Source organism: Oryx dammah, unplaced genomic scaffold, assembly GCF_014754425.2.
Source record: "Oryx dammah isolate SB20612 unplaced genomic scaffold, SCBI_Odam_1.1 HiC_scaffold_4, whole genome shotgun sequence".
Lineage (NCBI taxonomy): Eukaryota > Metazoa > Chordata > Mammalia > Artiodactyla > Bovidae > Oryx > Oryx dammah.
The window spans coordinates 68,461,668-68,466,766 of record NW_024070188.1 but is presented as its reverse complement, the minus strand read 5'-3'; positions in this window follow the sequence as shown (position 1 = coordinate 68,466,766).

The window sequence follows — 5,099 nt, the reverse complement described above, 5'->3', positions numbered from 1 at the left end:
TACATTTGGTAAATGTATCAAAAATGCCTGGAAAAGTTAGGGCTTCCCTGGTGGCTCAGACAGTAAAGCGTCTGCCTGCAATGCGGGAGACCTGGGTTCTATCCCTGGGTCAGGAAGATCCCCTGGAGAAGGAAATGGCAACCCACTCCGGTACTCTTGCCTGGAAAGTTCCATGGACTGAGGAGACTGGTAGGCTATAGTCCATGGGGTCACAAAGAGTTGGACACAACTGAGCTTTCTTTCTCAGAATTAAGGTTAGGGATATTGGAGGGAAAGAGCAATTGGCCAAGATGGCGATAGGCTGTATCGCCCCATAGCCTCTTTCCCCACGTTTTGTAAATACATGGTTCTGTAACAGCTGAGATCATTTATAGCACTGCCTATGTGCAATGCTCTGTATAAGCACCACCTGAAAAGCTCTGATAGGCGAGTTGTCCAGTTGAGTAGAGTTCAGTAGCCTTGAGTTGGGCTGCATTATGACTATATCTGCTGGGTCAACCACCAGAAAACACATTGTGAACAGTGAGATGGAGCAAGACAGATATGAATGCATGCATGCTAAGTCGCTTCAGTCGTGTATGACTCGTGGCCTCATGGACTGTAGCCCACCAGGCTCCTCTGTCCGTGGGATTCTCTAGGCAAGTATACTGGAGTGGGTTGCCATGCCCTCCTCCAGGGAATCTTCCTGACCCAGGGACTGAACCCACTCTCTTTTGTGTCCTGATTTGGCAGGTTGGTTCTTTACAACTAATGCCACCTGGGAAGCCCAGGGATGTGAATAGTTTTATCAAAATATTAATATACACAATTCTTCTCTATTATCAGGAATGGGTTAAAAATCGGGAAGTCACAGGGTCTCTGGAAAAGGGGAATGGGAGGGAAAGTATCAGAAAAGAACTTTGATTGGGACCTTTATCTTTAGACACAAAGGTCCGTGAGTCTTGTCTTGGACACACCTTAGCAGGACCTGTGGGTTTGAGTTGCACTAAGTTAACTCATGAGAATCTTAACACATCCCATTTTCAGATTATTAAGTTACATCTGAAAGATGAAAATGCCTAGGAAGTCTGATTACTTTTTTTCTGCCAGATTTAAGCATTTTCATCATGGCAGGGGATACCAATTAAAGGCTAGAGGGCTGCTTGTTGAGAAAAGAGAACAAAAGAGTTGACTGATTCAATACCAGTGTCAGAGAGCCACTGAAGCCTGTGATATGCCCTTCACTTGTCCATGAACGGGGACTTCCTTGCTGGCAGGCTGGTCAGCCCACTTCCCCCTTGCACATGGTAGAGACGCCTCACTTGATGAAATGCTCTTCAAGTTTCCTAGACTCTCAGATATCACCACCAGCCTTTGCTTATATGTATTAACCACTTGTCAGATGTTTATGATTTTGATTTATCTAGTTATGATCATCTCTCCCAAATGGGAGATCATTTCTCTTCGGAGAAAGTCTAGTACTTTTGATACTATTTTGGCAGCTACACCAGTTTTAGCTTCAACAGAGGTGTGTAAATGTGGAGTCACTCTTCTCTGAGATAATCAAGTATTGGCTTGGCCTCAGCTTGGATCAACATCTGGCTGAAGGTACAACTGCAATAATAATAGGTTCCTTCAGGCATCAATTTGTGTGAGTCCATGACCCTGAGGACTCTGAGCTGAATGAAGAGAGAAGATACATGTAGAGGTAAGAGGAATGGAGGGGAAATGTGGGGAGGGAAAGGGATGTGACGGTATTTGGCAAACACCTGCTCCCCCCACCAAAAAACCCTTTATCCCAGGGACACTATTACCTAGCCTGGGGTTTTGGGGAGAGGGGCTAAAAGCATGAGGTGATGAAGCTAATTTTTGTGGGGTTTTTTTGGGAGGAGGACCAAAGGGCAAATAGTATCTTCAGCAGCTTGAAGGTTTGGAATTTTGGGGGTTTGTTGAGAGGTGGCACCTGGGTCAGGAAAGGGTACAGTTCTCTGGGTAGCATACCTGAGGATCTGGTGCTGGGGTGTGCCCTCCTCCTGCCATGGATGAGATAGACCTTGGCCAGGGATACAGGTGGGCTGCATCTGTGATAAGGGGGAAAAATTGTTTTTAATATGCATATTATCCCATAGAGAACAAGGTATTAGTTTGGTGAAAAAGTAATTGCAGTTTGAGACTGTGAATTTTAAATCATTATAAATAGGCTCAGTATATCTTTATGTATATCTTTATGAATCAAAAAATAGGAACCATTACAATCAATACATTTTTGCCAATGAGAAATAAGTTTCTTTATTCCTGTAGCATAAAAATCCATGCTTCAGGATTCAACCACCTCTTGGAAAGCATTTTCTGCCTCCTGCTGGTTGTGGAAGCGTTTTCCCTGCAAAAAGTTGTCAAAATGCTTGAGGAAGTGGCAGCTGGTTGGTGAGAGGTTGGGTGAATATGGCAGATGAGGCAAAACTTCGTAGCCCAATATATTCAACTTTTAAAGTGTTGGTTGTGTGTCTTGTGGTCAGGCATTGCCATGGAGAAGAACTGGGCTCTTTCTGTTGATCAGAGATGGCTGCAAGTGTTGCAGTTTCCGATGCATCTCATCGATTTGTTGAGCATGCTTCTCATATTATGGTTTCACCAGGATCCAGAAAGCTGTAGTAGGTCATTCAGGCAGCAGACCACCAGACAGTGACCATGACCTTTTTTTGGTGCAAGTTTGGCTTTGGAAAGTGCTTTGGAGCTTCTTCTTGGTCCAACTACTGAGCTGGTTAACGCTGGTTGTCATATATCCACTTGTCACATGTCACAATCCGATGGAGAAATGGTTCCTTGTTGTTGTGTAGAATAAGAGAAGATGACACTTTAAAATGATTTTTTTGATTTGTGGTCAGCTCATGAGGCACCCCGGAGAAGGCAATGGCACCCCACTCCAGCACTCTTGCCTGGAAAACCCCATGGACGGAGGAGCCTGGTAGGCTGCAGTCCATGAGGTCGCTAAGAGTCGGACACGACTGAGCGACTTCACTTTCAGTTTTCACTTTCATGCATTGGAGAAGGAAATGGCAACCCACTCCAGTGTTCTTGCCTGGAGAATCCCAGAGACGGGGGAGCCTGGTGGGCTGCTGTCTGTGGGGTCGCACAGAGTTGGACATGACTGAAGCGACTTAGCAGCAGCAGCAGCAGCAGCAGCAGCATGAGGCACCCACTTATCGAACTTTTTCACCTTTTCAAATTTGTTTCAAATGCTGAACGACTGCAGAATGGTCGATGTTGAGTTCTTTGGCAACTTCTCATGTAGTTATTGGTCGTTGTCAGTTTCTGATGGCTAGCCACTACGCTCCTCATCTTCAAGCCTCTCATCTCCTTTGCAAAATTTCTTGAACCACCACTGCACTGTACATTCGTTAGCTGTTCCTGGGCCAAAAGTGTTGATGTTGTGAGTTGTCTCTACTGCTTTATGACCCATTTTGAACTTGAATAAGAAAATCGCTTGAGTTTGCTTTTTGTAGAACATTTCCCTAGTCTAAAATAAATATAAAATAAATAATAAGTCATTAGCAAAAGAACATAAAGTGAGAAATGTGCATTAAAATGATGAATAGCAATCACTTTTTTTTAAGAATGTATTCCAATATCAAACAGCAAAGTTCAGCAATGCAAAACCTTAATTACTTTTGTACTAATGTAATATTTATAAATAGTTCATTAATGTTTGGGGAAAAGAGCATGAAGTTTTCAGCTACCAGGTAAATAGAACATTTTCCATTCTTATCAATTTACAGTGTTTTTACACACGTCATTTACCCTGTCTTATATAGGTGTTGACATTGCTTAATGAAGGTGAATGTGTTAAAAGATGGTGGTGGTTCTCAAACTGGTTCTCTGAATTCTACATTGTTCAAGAGAGCTCAAAGGTGGGTGTGGATCAGGAGAAGAGATGAGGGAAAAGGAAAACAAATAGTCTTTTACCATGTTGCTTCTTTGACTTCAAATTCTGTTGAATTTTTATGTGTTTTCTTTGCTGAGCTTTTGATATATTGCTATGAAAAAGAGTTATCTGTTTTCTAACATAAGAGTGCCAGTATTATGTGAACTTTCAAAGGTTAAATTTTAGCCTTTGAAATTATAGGGCTGCCCCATATTTGGAATGTGAATATTTTGAGTCAAGACATTGGCTGGGTAATTGTGAGGATCAGATTCTCTCTCCGAGGCCTGATTATCCTTAATAATAGAACTGTACATTTAGTTTTCCTAGAGCCACTTACAATTTATCTGACAATTGTGGCCCCCAATCTTGAGGTGTGTACATCCACATTTCTGATTTTTGTGCCTCCTCAAGACTTTGCTAGGGGTGAATGTGAAGGGCAGGGCTCTGGACAGAGTGGAGACAGACCAGGGCAGGGCGCTAATGGAAGAGACTGTAGAATCCAGCTTGGAGTGGAAAAGAAAGAATTGTAGGCTTGGGGGCAGCTGGGGGTCCTAAGATAAGGGCACCCAGGATGCTAAGAAGCCAGACTTGGAAACAAAGGCAATTGTGTTTAAACCATTAAAAAACAACAACAACAACAACAAAAAACCCCACCCTCATCTACATAAGACAATTCCTCACGTTAGTGAATGCCGAGGCAGCACAGGTTTTCTACAGCAAGAGACGGTGGGTTGCGGTTCTGGTCTGTTTGTGTTCTTGGCTTTGTGACCTTTGAGTCTGCTTCCTTATATGTAAAATGAAAGTGTTAAACTAAGCTCTTACCAAGCTTCCTTCTCTGCTGAACAACCTGTGCTTTAGGGCAAGTGTGTTTTCATGAATATCTATTGATGTGCCTCTCAGTGCACGTTTCTCAAATTTCGTGTTTTCATATAAACACAAATTAGATATTTCTTTTTCAATCTATGTGGTACCACCATCTGTTCAGGATGTTTTTCAATTGAAAGTTCCATCTTTTTGACAAGATTTGGGTGGAATCTTTCATTATGAAAGATGAAACATGTATTTGGGACGTCTTTCATGTTGAAAAAGCACTGGGTTTAATGCATTTTTCCCATGTTTCATTTGGATTCTAATCTCTGTTAGATATAAAATGGCACTAAAACAAAATTAAATATCTTTAAAGTTTGCATTATCAGTC